Genomic DNA, 18,156 nt, shown 5'->3' with positions numbered 1-18,156 from the left:
ATACTCAAATTATTTTCTCCCATTTCAGGCGTTTTGTTTGTCACAGTTTTCCTATTCCAGAAAGCCTGAACACCCTGTGAAAGTGTCTTTGTGTTAACATCCTCCTGTGAATAATTTTAATTATCAAATTAAAAGACAGTTTGTCACTTTTATGTCCTCATACATGTTTTTCTTATACATGCCATTTTTATTAATTTACAAGTTTGCTTCAGGTTCTCATTTTAATGTACTGACTTAAAAATTATCCTTTAACTTACTATAATTATAAAAGACATGCAAATTCCACTAATCAATTTCCAGATGTACATGTTACCCATATAATTATTACTAAATATTTTACACCAGTTTTGATATCCCTAGTGAATGGGCAGCTCACATAATGGGAATTTGTGAGGGATACAGACCATCGCTGTCAAATTGCTCAGGATTTCTAGTTCCCAAATTATTTGACATTTATTATATGCCAGCCTTTCGTCCTTATTATCCTTAAATTTCATGTGTATAATTACCCTATTTTTTTAAAATATTCTCTACTTTTATTTCTTTGGGTCTCTTGGGCAGTGACAACTCATTAAAGCACTTCATGGGGGGAGGTCAATGGGGGAAAAAAAGAGACATATGTACTACTATTTTAAATACTTCAAACAATTTTAAAAAAATGTAAAAAAAATAAAATAAAATAAATTTAAAATTTTTTTAAAAAATAAAGCACTTCAGTAAAAATAGGCAAATAATATATTAGTAAAGCATGAGATGTTCTTTTGTTTATATAGTGAGTTTTAAAATGTGTAATAATTTTCTTTTTTTAAATGGATCTACAATGTCTATTTTACATTCCTTTTTTATTTTATTTTTTTAATGCTTAACTTAGAGAAAAGAATCTAGAATTTGGAGGCAGTCTCAAATTTTACTGGATTTTCACTAGTAAAAAGTACCTTTTCTTAAAGAATGTGTAGCATTTAAAGGATAGATTAGTACCATATAGCTATTACCATGAAATCAGTATTATTGTGATGTTTCAGTATTATCTGAAATCAAGGAACAAGCAGTATTACCCTGAAATCAAGATAAACATGAAGCTCGTTACAGCCAGTTATTAAGATTTGGACTTATTATATGTTGTTATTGTTTGCATGGTACATACAATAAGAGTTATGATTTAAATGCCTCTAAAAAGAAACTTAAGGACTGGTTGAGATGGTATAGTGGTTTAGAATCCAGACATCAAGTTTGGATGGGTAAAACAAGTTAGCAGTTGGGTAACCTTAGGCAAGTTTCTTAAGCTTTCTGAGTCTCAATGTTTTCTCATCTGAAAAATAGGAATAATACTACCAGTCAGTGAAGATTAAATGAGATACTGTATGTAAATTACCTATACAGTACATAGCATGTATCATAACTGTATACAGTACAGTGACTATTAATTAAAATTCTGGTATAAAACTAATAGTTACTAAGTGTTTAGAGTGTTGGGTTTTTTTGTTTTTTTGCAATATATAAAAATCCAAGAGTAAGTTCATCTGTGTCACAATGTCATTTTCTCTATTAGATGGCTGCATAAAAGTGGTGAGATGATTTGAATATCAGATGAGAATGTGCTAAAGGGAGGAGAAAGAGAAGGACTTAATGACAGAAGAGTGAGAGAGCCTGGCCAACCTATGAACCAGGAGGTCATGGTTCGATTCCTGGTCAAGGCACATGACCAGGTTGTGGACTCGATCCCCAGTAGGGGGCGTGCAGGAGGCAGCCAATCAATGATTGTCTCTCATCATTGATGTTTCTATCTCTCCCTCTCTCATCCTCTTTGAAATCAATAAAAAATATATGTATATTTTAAAAAGAGTGAGAGAGTAGAATAGAATGTAAAGGTACGAGAGAGAAGACAGTGGGATATGCAGAAAACAGACCCCTCCCTCACGGAAAATGAAAAAGGAGTAAAAGGGAAGCAGAAATCAGGAGAAAAGAGGAACAGAGAGGACAGTAAAGAGATTTTTCTGAGCTCTGGCTGGTGTGGCTCAGTTGGTTGGAGCGTCATTCAGTGCACTGGAAGGTCATGGGTTTGATTTCTAGTCAGGGCACATGCCTGGGTTGGTGATTCGATCACAAGTCAGGGTGCATTTGGAGGCAACTAATTGATGTATCTCTCTCACATTGACGTTTTTCTCTCACCCCATTTCTCCCTCCCTAAAATCAGTTTTAAAACTTTTAAGAGATTTTTCTGACCATAATTCTCTACAAATCCTTGCCTTTTTCTTTCTTCTTCTTCTTCTTTTTTTTTTGATAGATATTCTTTTGTCACTTTCCATGTATGGACTGAGTCCTGATCGTAATCATATGATGGTAGATTTCATTGAAGAGTGGTAAGTATTTCAAATAATGGTTTTGTTTCTATTACTTACGTTACTGTGTTGATTTATTTCAACCCACTTTAGGTGAACACTTCTATTTTACAATTGATGTATAAATAATGGCATTTTAAACAGATGCATAAGGAATGTGTATATATTTTTTATACATTGGAATACTTTTCAAGTATGTACATATTCTTTGCAGTAAATATTTATTGGATTCTTATTTTATAAGGAGCTATGGTTGGTATAGAAGATAGAAAAGTTGTGTAAATTATAGTCCAGTGGAGAACATTGGCCCATATAAAATTCACCTTAATTTAGCATAAGTATTGAATCTTTGAATACCCTATTTGGAAAGTCAGGCCAATATGCAAATATTGCTTGAAACATTGGTAGTATTCAAAATTTAGAATTACTTTTTGAACCAGTACATAAGCAGGAAAAGAAACATCATGGGGATGTAAAGTACGGCATAGGGAATATAATAAAATATATTGTAATAACTGTGTATGGTGTCAAGGGGGTACTAGACTTATCAGGGGGATCTCTTTGTAAGTTATGTAAATGTCTAACCACATTTTTGTATATCTGAAACTAATACAATATTGAACTTCAACTGTAATTGAAAATTTTTTAATTAAAAAAATGCAGAGTGTGGGGGAAAAAGATGGCGGCTGGCAGGACAGAGGTGAGGGAGAGGATGTGAGTGAGTGAGGGGGTGAAAGGAGAGTGTGTGGATGTGTGTGGTGTGTGTGTGAGTGAGTGAGGGACAGTTAAATCCAGCAGGAGCAGCAGGGGATCGCGGACCAGGCTCTCATGGACAGGAAGAGACTACCACCACTGCAGGCACTCCCCAGACTACGGGACTCGGGCACAGAGCCCACACCATCTTGAAGGAGAGAGTGGCCTCTTCTAGGAACTCATCAGCACCACCACCCAGACAGGCCTTGGACACTGCCTGCCACCCGGCAGCCACTCCAGCCAAAATCCTGCTGCCCCACCTGCAGACCTGCAGACCCTGGGACCTCCACCTCCCAAGGTGCACTGCTCCCACAACAGTAAGTGCGACTTCCCCCTCCCCAGCGGCAGACCTCTGGACACCACAGTCACATGCATTTCCAGTGTGCAGGCTTCCAGGGCACTCCACAGGCCGCTCTTGGGAGCCACTGTGAGCCCCCGCTGGGTATGATTTTGTACAGACAAGGGCACGCTGCTCCGCACTAGAAATTCTGAATTCCTTCTTCCTGAATAACTGCCCACAGACACCCCAGCTGCACAACTTCAGCGCCAGGGTCCCTCAGAGTGCGTCAGAGCTCTGCGCCAGCAAACGCACTGCCACAGTCACACATTTCCAGCAAGCAGGCCCCCTGAACCCATTGATCCACAGGGCGCTCTTAGGAACTGCTGTGAGCCCCCGCTGGGTGCGATCTTGAACAAACAGGGATACACTACCCTGGAAGTAGAAATTCTGAATTCACTCATCCTGGATACCTACCCATGATTGCATGGCTTCAGTGCCAGGGCCCTTCAGAGTGCTTCAGTGCACCGCGCTGGCAAATGCACCGCGGGTGCCCCTGTGAATAGCCATTGGGAATGCACATGCATATCCAACCACAGGCGCAGAAGCAAAAACTGAGTCTTCCCACCCCACAGCTGCAGAACTATGGACACTGCAGTCACACGCTTTTCCAGCGCGCAGGCCTCCCAAGCCCACCGCTCCACAAGCAGCCCTTGGGCGCCACTGTGAGCCCCCGCTGGGCGTGCACTTATACAAACAGGTGCACTGCTGGGCTGTAGAAACTCTGAATTCCCTCTTCTGGGATACCTGGCCACAGACACGGCGATCGTGTGGCTTCAGTGTCAGGGCCCTTCAGAGTGTTTCAGTATACCCTGCTGGCAAACACACCGCGGGTGCCCCTGTGAGCCATAACTGGAGGCACGTGTATCCAGCCACGGGAGCAGCAGCAAAAGCTGAGTCTGCCCACCCCACAACTACAGAACTCTGGACACCACAGTCACGCCTTTCCAGAGCACAAGCCTCCTGAGCCCCACCACCCCAACAGACAGCTCCTGGGTGCCACTGTGAGTCCCCGCTGGGCATGCATGATTTCAACCAAAGGCACAAGACAGCAAAAATTGGAACACCCCCCTCCACGGCTGTTGACTTCTAGACACCATAGTTATGCCTTTCCAGCTCGCATGCCTACATCAAGAGAACCCAAATAGCTCAAGTAGGGAGTTACGCTAGATTACCAAGCCCAGGAGACCTGAGAGATCACACCAGTAGCACCATCCCCAAAAGAACCTGGGTAGCAAAGCAATCAGATCTACAATTAAAATGTTACAGCAAAACATGGAGACAAAAAAGTAATCCCCAAAGGAAAGAAAAAGAGGAATCACCAGAAAGGGAGTTAAAGGAAATTGAGGCAAGTAACTCGTCAGAGAAAGAATTCAGAGTAATGGTTATAAGGATGCTCAAAACAGCTGGATGACAAATACACACAACTCAATGACAAATACAACTCAATGAGAATTATAAGGAGCTGAATGAGAATGTCACCAACATGAAAAGGAACCAAGAGAAATGAAGAACGACATAGCTGCAATAAAGAACACAATGGGAGGCTAGAAGAGGCTAAGGACTGCATCAGCGAATTAGAAGACAAGGTAGGAAAAAACACGCAAACACAGCAGCAACTGGAAAGAAAATTTAAAAAGCAAGAGGAGAGCCTAAGGGAGCTTTGGGACAACACAAAACGAAACAACATTCTCATAATAGGGGTACCAGAAGGAGAAGAAGAGAAGCAAGGAATAGAAAACCTGTTTGAAGAAATAATGAGAGAAAACTTCCCTGAAATTGGCAAGAAAAAAAACTACGCAAGTCTAAGAAGTACATAGAGTCCCAAACAAGATGAACCCCAAAAGACCGACACCAAGGCACATCATAATTAAACTGGCGAACACCAATGACAAAGTAAGAATCTTAAAGGCTGCCAGAGAGAGAGAGAAAGTTACCTACAAGGGATCCCCTATTAGAATATCAACTGATTTCTCAACAGAAACACACCAGACCAGAAGGGAATGGAATGAATTATACAAAGTGATGCAAAGCAAGGGACTGAATCCAAGAATACTATACCCAGCAAGGCTATCATTCAAAATTAAAAGTGGAATCAGGAACTTCACAGACAAAAAAAGGGCTAAGAGAGTTTATTACCACCATGCCAGCAATGCAAGAAATGCTAAAGGGACTGCTGTAAAAAGACAAAACAGAAAGGCAAGAAGAAACACAAACATTAAAAATAAAAATGATGACAAGTACTTATTAATAATAATATTAAATGTAAATGGATTAAATGCTCCAATTAAAAGATACAGGGTAGCTGAATGGATAAAGAAAACATAACCCATATATTTGCTGTCTGCAAGAGATCCACCTCAGAACAAAGGATTCACACAGACTGAGAGTGAAGGGATGGAAAAATATTTTTCAGGCAAATGGAAATGAGAAAAAAGCTGGGGTTGTGATACTTATATCTGACAAAATAGACCTCAAAGTAAAAGCCATAATAAGAGATAAGGAAGGCCACTACATAATACTAAAGGGAGCAATTCAACAAGAATATATAACTCTGGTAAACATATATGCACCCAATATAGGAGCACCCAAATACATAAAACAACTTCTGGAAGATATTAAGGGAGAGATTGATAGCAATACAGTCATAGTAGGGGACTTTAATACCCAACTGACACCACTGGATAAATTCTCTAAACAAAAAATCAGCAAAGAAATAGCAATCCTAAATGACTCACTAGATCAGATGGACTTAATTGACATCTGCAGAATATTTCACCCCAAAGCTGTAGAATATACATTCTTCTCCAGTACACATGGGACATTTTCAAAGATAGACCACATATTAGGACACAGGCAAAGTCTCTTCAAATTCAAGAGGACAGAAATCATAACAAGCATCTTTTCAGATCACAATGGCATAAAACTAGAAATGAACTACAATAAGAACAATGAAAAAAATCAAACACTTGGAGGCTAAATAGCTTGCTGTTAAACAATGATTGGGTTACCAAAGAAATCAAAGAAGAAATAGAAAGCATCCTGGAAACAAATGACAATGAAAACACAACAATCCAAAATCTATGGGACACAATGAAAGCAGTCCTGAGAGGGAAGTTCATAGCTCTACAGGCCTACCTCAAACAAGAAGAAAAACTGGTAATAAATTATCTAACCTTGCAACTTAAAGAATTACAAAGAGAGCAACAAGAAAAGCCCACCGTATCCAGAAGGAAGGAAATAATAAAGATCAGAGCAGAAATAAATGACATAAGAGACCAAAAAAACAATACAAAAGATCAATGAAACCAAGAGCTGGTTCTTTGAAAGGATAAACAAGATTGATGAACCTCTAGCCAGGCTCACCAAGAAACAAAGAGAGAAGACCCAAATAAACAAAATCAGAAATGAAAGAGGTGAAGTAACAACCGACCCCACAGAAATAATACTATGAAAAAATACTATGAACAACTCTACTCCAACAAACTGGACAACCTCTATGAAATGGACACATTCCTAGAAAAATACAAGCTTCTAAAACTCAATCAGGAAGAATAAAAAAAACTGAATAGGCCGATAACTACTGATGAAATTGAAACAGTAATCAAAAAGCTTCCAGCAACCAAAAGCCCTGGACCAGATGGCTTCACAGGGGAGTTTTACTGAACATTTAAAGAAGAACTAAAACCAATCCTTCCCAGACTATTCCAAAAAATTTAAGAGGAAGGCACACTTCCAAGCTCTTTCTATGAAGCCAGCATTACCCTAATACCAAAACCAGATAAAGACACCACAAAGAAAGAGAATTACAGGCCAATATCCCTGATGAACATAGATGCTAAAATCTTCAACAAAATTCTAGCAAACCAGATCCAGCATTACATTAGAAAGATCATACACCATAACCAAGTGGGATTTATTCTAGGGATGCAAGGCTGGTACAATATCCACAAATCAATAAATGTGATACATCTCATAAACAAATTGAGAGACAAAAATCACATAATCATATCAATTGATGCAGAAAAAGCATTTGACAAAGTCCAACACTCTTTTCTGATAAAAACGCTCAGCAAAGTGGGAATAGAAGGATCATACCTCAACATAATAAAAGCCTTGTATGACAAACCTACAGCCAACATTGTACTCAATGAGCAAAAACTAAAACAATTTCCCTTAAGAACAAGAAAAAGACAGGGATGCCCACTTTCACCACTCCTGTTCGCTATAGTACTGGAAGTGCTAGCCAAAGCGAGCAGACAAGAAGAAGAAATAAAAGGTATACAAATTGGAAAAGAAGTAAAGCTGTCCTTATTTGCAGATGACATGATAGTGTACATAGAAAACCCTAAAGACTCCATCAAAAAATTATTAGACTTAATAAATGAATTCGGCAAAGTATCAGGATACAAAATTAATGCCAAGAAATCTATGGCATTTTTATACACCAATAGTGAACTTACAAAGAGAGAGATTAAAAAAACAATCCCATTTACCATTGCACACAAAAAAATAAGATACCTAGGAATAAACTTCACTTAGGAGGTAAAAGACCTCTACTCAGAAAACTACAGGACATTGAAAAAAAGAGAGGAAGACATAAACAGATGGAAGAACATACCGTGTTCATGGATTGGTAGAATCAACATCATTAAAATGTCCATACTACCCAAAGCAATCTATAGATTCAATGCACTCCCCATTAAAATACCAACAGCATATTTCACAGATCTAGAAAGAACTCTCCAAAAATTCATCTGGAATTTTTTTAAAAAGCAAATAGCTGCAGTGATCCTGAGAAAGAAGAACAAAGTAGGAGGGATCTCAATACCAGATTTCAAGCTGTATTACAAAGCCACTGTCCTCAAAACTGCCTGGTACTGGCACAAGAACAGACATATAAACCAATGGAATAGAACAGAGAACCCAGAAATGGACCCAAACCACTATGCTCAATTAATATTGGACAGAGGAGGCAAGAACATACAATGGAGTCAAGACAGTCTCTTCAATAAATGGTGCTTGGAAATTTGGTCAGACATATGCAAAAAAATGAAACTAGACCACCAACTTACACCATACACAAAAATAAACTCAAAATGGATAAAGGACTTAATCGTAAGATGGGAAACCATAAAAATATTAGAGGAATCCATAGGCAGCAAAATCTGATATATACTGAAGCAGTATCTTTACCCACACAGCTCCTAAGGCAATGGAAACTAAAGAGAAAATAAACAAATGGGACTACATCAAAATAAAAAGCTTCTGCACAGCAAAAGAAACCATCAACAAAACAACAAGAAAACCCACTACATGGGAGAACATATTTGCCAACAATATCTCTGATAAGGGTTTATCTCCAACATTTACAGGGAACTCGTACAACTTAACAAAAGGAAGACAACCCAATCAAAAAATGGGCAATGGTCCTAAATAGATACTTTTCGAAAGAAGACATAAGGAAGCCAAGAGACATATGAAAACATGCTCAAAGTCACTAATCATCCGAGAGATGCAAATCAAAACGACAATGAGGTACCATCTCACACCTGTCAGAATGGCTATCATCAACAAATCAACAAATGACAAATGCTGGCGAGATGCGGAGAAAATTGAATCAATTTGGAAACTTAATGTCAGAAAATTTTGCACTCATAATAATCAGTACTTCTCAAAAATAAAGTATACGTATTCTATTTTTAGACAAATATTCTATGATCCTCAAGAGTTTTTCAGATGTCTACCTACCAACCCTGGCTATTTCTTAAGTTTATTCTTAGGTATTTTATATTTTCTGTTGCTATAGTAAATGGAGTGTTTTCATTTTTTAAGAGGTTTTAAATTTACAAAGCCGAAAAATGGAAAGGTAATAAAGATATAAACTAATAAATTGCTCTCCTTCTCATTCCTAAATCAAGTGTTCCTTTCTCTATAGGCAACTAAAGCTATTGATTTCTTTCCAAGATAATTTATATACATTTAATAAAAAACTCTTATACTTAATATTTTTATTCATATGTAATAAAAAATTCAAGCACATATGAAAATAGAATGTTATAATGAGCCCTGATCAAGCTTCATTTATAAACTGGATAATTTTTAAGCAAAACCAGATGCCACATTAGCCCCCTCCCCATGCATAGGTGTGTGTATAAAGTAAACTGTATTGATTTTAAATCAACTTCATTGAGGATGAAGCCTAGGGAAGAAATGAAAGATATGAATTAGGGGTTAACATATTTGAAGAATAAAGGTAGAAGTTCTAACATACATAACTAAAAGTTTTATTCTAAGGAAATAGAATAAAATAACTTTACCATATTCAAAGGTAAAGTTGCTGAGAATTGCATATAACTGTCAAAGATAATCAAACCTTAGATATAAGAAGTCCATTAGATAATTAGACTACAACATCATGATGAAAATGCAGAACATCAGAGACAAAAAATATTTTAAAAGCTGCTAGAGAAAAAGATTGCCTATAAATTAATGCCAATATGTAGGTGATTTTTTAGTAGGAGAAGTGGATGGCAGTAAATAGTGGGATAATATCTTCAAAGTGCTGAGAGAGAAAACAGCCAGAATAGAATTTATTCCCAGGAAAATTTAACTTGATACAATATGTTCACACACAAAATAATAGAATTTATCATTCAATTGTAAAAGAATTAAAATATTCTCTTTAAGATGAAGGAAAAGACCAAGATGACTGTCATTATCACTTATAAAGTCAGCTCTCCATATCTGTGAGTTCCACATTCCCAGATTTAATCATCCATGGATCAAAAGCCCTGCCAGTATGGCTCATGGATTGAGCATCAACCCAGAAAACAAGAGGGCATTGGTTCCATTTCCCCATCAGGACACATACATGGGTTGTAGGCTCGATCCCCAGTAGGGGTCGTGCAGGAGGCAGCCGATCCATGATGTTTTTCTCTCATCATGTTTCTACCTCTCTATTTCTCTCCCTTCCTCTCTCTCTAAAAAGCAATAAAAACATATTTAAAAATATATATATATTCGGGAAAAAGTTACATTGTTGCTTATGTGTGCTCTGTAGTTAGGCCTAAGATGGTATGTCTATACTGAACATGTTCAGACTTCTCTTTTCTCATCATTATTCCCTAAACAATACAGTATAGTAGTGATTTATATAGCATTTACATTATATTATGTATTATAGGTAAACTAGAGATGATTTAAAATACATGGTAAGATGTGCATAGGTTATATGCAAATACAATGTCATTTTTTGTAAGATTTTGGTATAAGCAGGCGTCCTAGAACCAATCTCACAAACATACTGGAGGACAACAGTATTTGACAGATTTGACATGTATTAGAATTCCTAGGCAGCACAGTAATGCAAGCACAAGAAATAAATGGCATAAAAAAAATACAAAGGAAGAAACAAAACTAAGTCATTATTATCTGGCTTTGAATTCCAGATTCAGCACTTCTACATTTGTACCCTTGGGCACATTATTTAACATCATTGCACTTCCTTTTCTAATTTAAAATAAGGGTGTCTCATAGGGATATTATGAGGATTAAATTGATCAATATATATCTAACTCACTTAGATAAAGGGTACCTAGTAAGTGTTAGCGATAAATGTTAGCCCTTATTATTATCATTATCCTAACACCATTTTAAACATAATAGCAGTGAATAAAAATGTAACTTTTAAAGATATCATGGAGTAATTGAAAAATTACAAAGTACCTTAGAATAAATACTTTAAAATGTGTAGGGAGGCCGGGGGGAGGTCAGTTTGGAAGAAAAAAAAAGAGACATATGTATTACTATTTGTAATACCTTAAACAATAAAATTATTTTATTTTATTTTATTTTATTTTTAATAAATCTTTATTGTTCAGATTATTACAGGTGTTCCTCTTCCCCCCCCCCCATAGCTCCCCTCCACCTGATACCTCACCCCACCCCATGCCCTTACCCACCGCCACTGTCTTCATCCATGGGTGTAAGATTTTTGTCCAATCTCTTCCCGCACCCCTCACACCCCCTTCCCCCTGAGAACTGTCAGTCCACTCCCTTTCTATCTCCCTGATTCTATTATATTCACCAGTCCATTCTGTTCTTCAGATTTTTTATTCACTTGATTTTTAGATTCACTTGTTGGTAGGTATGTATTTGATATCATTTTGTTGTTCATAATTTTTATCTTTACCTTTTTCTTCTTCTTCCTCTTCTTAAAAAATACCCTTCAGCATTTCACGTAATCCTGGTTTGGTGGTGATGAACTCCTTTAGCTTTTTCTTGTCTGTGAAGCTCTTTATCTGACCTTCAACTCTGAATGATAGCTTTGCTGGCTAGAGTAATCTTGGTTGTAGGTTCTTGCTGTTCATCACTTTGAATATTTCTTGTCACTCCCTTCTGGCCTGCATAGTTTCTGCCGAGAAATCAGCTGACAGTCGTATGGGTACTCCCTTGTAGGTAACTAACCGTTTTTCTCCTGCTGCTTTCAAGATTCTCTCTTTGTCTTTTGCCCTTGGCATTTTAATTATGATGTGTCTTGGTGTGGTCCTCTTTGGATTCCTCTTGTATGGGGTTCTGTGTGCTTCCTGAACTTGTAAGTCTATTTCTTTCACCAGGTAGGGAAAGTTTTCTGTCATTATTTCTTCTAATAGGTTTTCAATATTTTGCTCTCTCTCTTCTTCTGGCACCCCAAAAATTCGGATGTTGGTACACTTAAAGTTGTCCCAGAGGCTCCTTACACTATCTTCATATTTTTGGATTCTTTTTTCTTTTTGTTTTTCTGGTTGGGTGTTTTCTGTTTCCTCATATTTCAGATTTTTGGTTTGATTCTTGGAGTACGTTGATCTACAGTTGAGTTTCTGTATATTCTTTATTGCAGACAGTGTATGCTTAATTTCTGACTGGTCCTTTTCCATTTTTTTGGCATTCTCATTAAGATCCTTAAAGGTCTCACTAAGTTCCTCAGCAGTTTTTAGAAGATTCTTGAGTAACCTTATAAATGTGATTCTGAACTCTATGTCATCCAGTAGTTTGCTTTCCTCCATTTCTTTCATTCATGACATGTTTCTTTGTCTCTGCATTTTGCTGCTTCCCTGTGTTGATGGAGTGGCTTTGTGTGGTAGGTGACCTATAGGGGCCAGTAGCTCAGCCTCCCCAATCACCTGAGGTGGACGCTCTTGGTACACCCCTTTGTGGGCTGAGTGCAAATTGTTGGTGTAGTTAAGCCTTGATTGCTGTTGGTACACTGGGAGGAATTGACCTCCAGGCCAATTGGCTGTGAGGACCCGCTGTGTCTATAATGGAAGAACTGCTGCACTAGAGACACGCTTATGGTGCAGGACTTGTTTCAGTGGGGCTTTGGTGCTCACTGAGTCTGCCTCTTGAATGTGTCACTTATGGATGTGAGGAGTTGAAATCTGGTGTCTCGCACTGACCACTAGGTACACTGGCTTCTGGATCTCTAATGGGGTGCAGGTCAGCTACTGTCTGAGGCCACCCAGCAGGCGCTACAGCGAGAACTACAGTTTTCTCCTCTTTGCTTGGAGTTTGGATGTTTTGGAGCTGTCTGACCCGGGCTGCAAGTTTGCTAGGTTAAGCTGCGATAGGGCAGGCCATTCATATGCTAAAGCCGCTGCTTGGAGCTTGGGTGGGTTTGTAGGTTTGCAGGACGGGGTCTCAGGGCGTCACTAGGCTAGGGCGTGGCAAACAGCAATGGCTGCCAGTTAGCTGGCTCTGCGTCCCCGCGTCCTGCGCCCCAGCACAGTAAACAATTATTCCTGCGCGCAGCCCTGCAAGCAAGCCACCCTCACTTTTCGACCCGATGGCAGACAGTCCAGCTTCTCCCCGTAGGAGTTTGGGTCCCCCGCATCTCACCAGAAACTGGAGTTTGGAGTAATCGGGACCTTGTCTCCCTTCAGGTTGAAAAAAGCAGCGCTCCCAGTTGCCCTCCACCAGCCTGATTCGCGCGCCTCCATACCTCAGCTTTTCAGCTCTTGTGCACGTCTCAATGTTCTTTTCTCTTTCCTTCTAGTTGTAGAACTTCCACTCAGCCAGCTTTCCCGTGGTTCTGGGTGATAGACGTTTTGTCTTTTAGTTGTAGATTTGAAATTGTTGTGCGAGGCAGCAGTTTAGGTGTTTACCTATGCTGCCATCTTGGATCCTCAATAAAAAATTTTTAAAAAAAAGGCTTCAAGAAAAAAAAAATGTGTAAAACCCTCATGGGGAAAAATTATAAACCTTTACTGAAAGATACTAATGATAGAGAAACCAAGATGGCGGCATAGGTAAACACCTAAACTGCTGCCTTGCACAACAATTTCAAAACTACAACTAAAAGACAAAACGGACATCATCCAGAACCACAGGAAAGCTGGCTGAGTGGAAATTCTACAACTAGAAGGAAAGAGAGGGACACACGGAGACTCAGAGGAGCTGCAAAAGGCTGAGGTACGGAGACGCACGCGGAGAGGACTGGCGGCTGAGTGCGTGGCTGACTTTCTCAAGCGAAAGGGAGACAGAAGCTCCCAACTGCACTGAACTCCGGTTCCGCGCGAGACCCTGGGGACCCAGACTCATACAGGGGGGATCTGGACTGTCAGGAAAAGAGAAAAGCACACTGAGACTCAGGGGAGCTGCGAAAGGCAGAGGTGTGGAGGCGCACGTGTGTGGAGAGGACTGACTGCTGAGTGCACGACTGGCTTTCTCAAGTGGGAGGGAGACGGAAGCTCCTGACTGTGCTGAACTCCAGTTCCGGGTGAGACTCTGGGAACCCAGACTCATTCTGGGAGAAACTGGACTGTCTGCAGCGGGAAAAACTTGAGGGTGGCTTTCTCTCAGAGGTGCTTGCAGTGATTACCGAGGGACACTGAGACCCACGGGCCACATAGGGCAGGGCTGATGGGAAGCCAAAACTGTCTGCTCAGCCCTGAGACTCCACCCCATCCAAGCTGAGCACAGAGGCTTTTGCAATTTTGCAAGTCTTGTCTCATAAGGGTGTCTCCAGCACAGAAGTTCTCCCAGCGTAGACACAGCTGATCCTCACAGCCAATTGGCCTGGAGGTCAATTCCTCCCAGTGATACCAACAACAATCAAGACTTAACTACAACAAGGCTGTGCATACAGTCCACAAAGGGGTGCACCAAGGGTGTCCACCTCAGGTAACTGGGGAGGCTGAACCACTGGGCCCTATAGGACACCTAGCACACAAAGCTACTCTACCAACTCAGGGAAGCAGCCAAATGTGGAGACAAACAGGTCACAAATGAAAGAAATGGAGGAAAGCAAACGACTGGATATAGAGTTCAAAACCACAGTTATAAGGTTTTTCAAGAATTTCCTAGAAAAGGCTGATAAATTTAAAGAGACCCTCAAGGATATGAAAAAAGACCAACTAGAAATTAAACATACACTGACTGAAATAAAAAATATTATACAGAGACCTAACAGCAGACTAGAGGATCGCAAGAATCAAGTCAAAGATTTGAAATGCAAAGAAGCAAAAAACACTCAGCCGGAAAAGCAAAAAGCAAAAAGAATCCAAAAATTTGAAGATAGTGTAAGAAGTCTCTGGGACAACTTCAAGCGTACCAACATCTGAATTATGGGGGTGCCAGAAGAAGAGAGAGAGCAAGATACTGAAAACCTATTTGAAGAAATAATGACTGAAAACTTCCCCTACCTGGTGAAAGAAATAGACTTACAAGTCCAGGAAGTGCACAGAACCCCAAACAAAAGGAATCCAAAGAGGACCACACCAAGACACATCATAATTAAAATGCCAAGAGCAAAAGACAAAGAGAGAATATTAAAAGCAGCAAGAGAAAAACAGTTAGTTACCTACAAGGGAGCACCCATACGATTGTCAGCTGATTTCTCAACAGAAACTATGCAGGTCAGAAGGGAGTGGCAAGAAATATTCAAAGTAATGAGTAGCAAGAACCTACAACCAAGATTACTCTACCCAGCAAAGCTATCATTCAGAGTTGAAGGTCAGATAAAGAGCTTCACAGATAAGAAAAAGCTAAAGGAGTTCATCACTGCCAAACCACTATTATATGAAATGCTGAAAGGTATTCTTTAAGAAGAGGAAGAGGAAGAAAAAGATAAAGATAAAAATTATGAACAACAAATACATATCTATCAATAAGTGAATCTAAAAATCAAGTGAATAAAAAATCTGATGAACAGAATAAACTGGTGAATATAATAGAATCAGGGGCATAGAAAGGGAGTGGACTGACAATTCTCAGGGGGAAAGGTGTGTGGGGGATGCGGGAAGAGACTGGACAAAAATCGTACACCTATGGATGAGGACAGTGCGGGGGAGGTAAGGGCAGAGGGTGGGGTGGGAACCTGGTGGAGGGGAGCTATGGGGGGGAAAAAGAGGAACAATTGTAATAATCTGAACAATAAAAATTTATTTAAAAAAAAGAAAAGAAAGATACTAATAACATGAATATGTGTAGAGATATACTATATTCACAGATGGGAAGACTAATATCGCAATGTCATTTCTTCCAAAATTGATCAGTAGAATCAATGATATTCCAATTAAAACCTAAACAACATTTCTTATTAGGCAAGCTTATTTTAAAACTAGAGGCCCAGTGCACTAAATTTTTGCACTGATAGGGTCCCTAGCGGCTGCTGGCTGGGTACTCCCTTCCTTCCCCTGGCTGGCTCCTGCCCCCTGGTCAAACTCCTGGACGAACTCTCGGTCTAAGGGACAATTTGCATACAACACTTTTATTATATAGGATGTGTGTGTAAGAGCAAAGATGCTTTGGAAGAACGAGATTTGTCTTATCTTTTGATTATGCCCAGACATATATCAAGATTTATTTATAGTATGGTAATAATATAGGGTTGCAGAAAAACACCACAACCAATAAAACAGAGCAGAGAGCCTAGAATTCATGGCTCTATGGAAAATTGATTTATGTCAGAGATGGTACTCTAGATAAACGGGGCAAGGAAAGCTTGATATGCACATGGAAAAATTGAATCCTTCTTTCCTTAGACAAAAATGAATTTCAGGCAGACTAAAGACTTAAAGGTGAACGGCTATACTATAAAACTTTTAGAAAATAATATGGGGATTATCTTTATGACCTTTGGGAAAATTATTTCTTAAAGTTGAACAAAAACAAAAAAAGAAAGCACAAAATGTAAAGGAAAACTTCGTAATTTTGACTACATTAAGGTTAAATATTTCTGTTCAAAAAAGTGAAAAGACAAGTTTAAAACGTTGGGGGGGATTATTTGCAGCATGTGTAATAGGTGAAGAGTTAGTATCTCAAAAAGATTTCTTGCAAATACATAGAATAAACAGCCTCATAGAAAAGTGAGTAAAACACTTAAACTGGCATTTCACAGATGTGAAAACACAAATGGCCAAAATATACTCAAGTAGATGACCAATGGCATTAAAATCAGAGAAATGCAGAATAACCACAATAAGATATTATTTGCACCCCTGTCAATCAGGATATGGAGCAAGTGGAACTCTCATACACTATTGATGATAGTATAAAGATTCATTATAATAAAAGATTGAGAAATTAGACTACACAAAAAATAAAGTTCTGCTATGAGAGGAAAATGCCATAAAACTATTGGAACACTTACGACAAATTAAAAACTACTTTCTATATAGAGTCTTTACAAATCATTAACTAAAAGACCATCTTGTAGGCAAAAAATGGAGAAAAAGGAACAACTGATTCACAGAAAAAAGTAAATGATGACTCAGTCTAACAGTAAAAAGTAAATGATGACTCGACTAACAGTAAAAGAAATGCAAATTAAAACCACCAGGTTCTATTTTTATTGCTTGCAAAGATAAAATAATAAATTTTTATTATTTTCTTATTTAAGTGAACAAATAATTATAACAATAATAAAGGCCAGTTAAAGAAAGATGTGTTATCAAAAGACTTAAGAAAATACTACTTGAGAAGTGGCTGTAAAGTCAGGATTATGAAGTCACAAAACTCAGGAAGAGCTGATTGGTCGAGTATCAAATGTAGAGAGGCCAAGTAAGTTCCGAACCAGAATTGTACTAATGTGAGTGAGAGAGAGATTGTTGTGGACATGGATGACTGAAGATTGCTGTTTAGGTAGAGTGATGATGATAGAAATTAAATACGACCCTGGCAGGTTTTGTTTATTTTGTTTTTTCAAATGATCGGGTGTGAGCCTATTTAAATGCTGTTGAGCAGGATAGAGAGAAGCAAAGTGGGTAGGGATGAAATTCAGAATATAGTGTAGAGATCATTGCAACAGTGAGAGTGTAGGAGGAGAAATCCCTGAAATGGATATCATGAGACCTATATTTATTGTTTCAACTCTTTGACACTTAATTGCTTCATCTATAGCGAGAGTTGGCAAACTTTCTGTAAAAGGCTAGATAGAAAATATTTTAGTCTTTGTGGGCCATAGTGTCTGTGTCACATTTATTCAGTTTTACTCTTTATAATAGGAAAGCATCCATAGACAGTAGATGAATAGGTCTGTCTGTGTTCCATTAACTATGGACCCTTGAATATTATGTAATTTTAAGTGACATTAAATATTATTACTGATTTTTTCCAATCACTTAATCTTGTGGGCCCTACAAAAGTAGGTAGTGGGTTGGATTTGGTCTACAAGCTATACTTTGCCAACCCCTGATCTGTCCAATAAAAATTTGGACTAAATATATATACATAAAGTAAATATACACT

General features: G+C 38.6%; 1 protein-coding gene across 1 annotated transcript in view; it reads left to right on the top strand.

Annotated features, from left to right (window-relative positions):
- TEX15 (testis expressed 15, meiosis and synapsis associated) overlaps positions 1-18,156 on the top strand; it is a gene marked incomplete at its 3' end in the record, with an annotated part of 94,290 nt that overhangs the window by 12,817 nt on the left and 63,317 nt on the right. Inside the window, exon 2 of the mRNA XM_080659014.1 lies at positions 2,285-2,360. The remainder of the gene's footprint in view (positions 1-2,284; positions 2,361-18,156) is intronic.

This window comes from Plecotus auritus, assembly GCF_963455305.1.
Source record: "Plecotus auritus genome assembly, chromosome: 3".
In the NCBI taxonomy this organism is placed as follows: domain Eukaryota; kingdom Metazoa; phylum Chordata; class Mammalia; order Chiroptera; family Vespertilionidae; genus Plecotus; species Plecotus auritus.
Note: the sequence above shows the minus strand (reverse complement) of the source record. Positions and strands in the feature narration are given on the sequence as shown.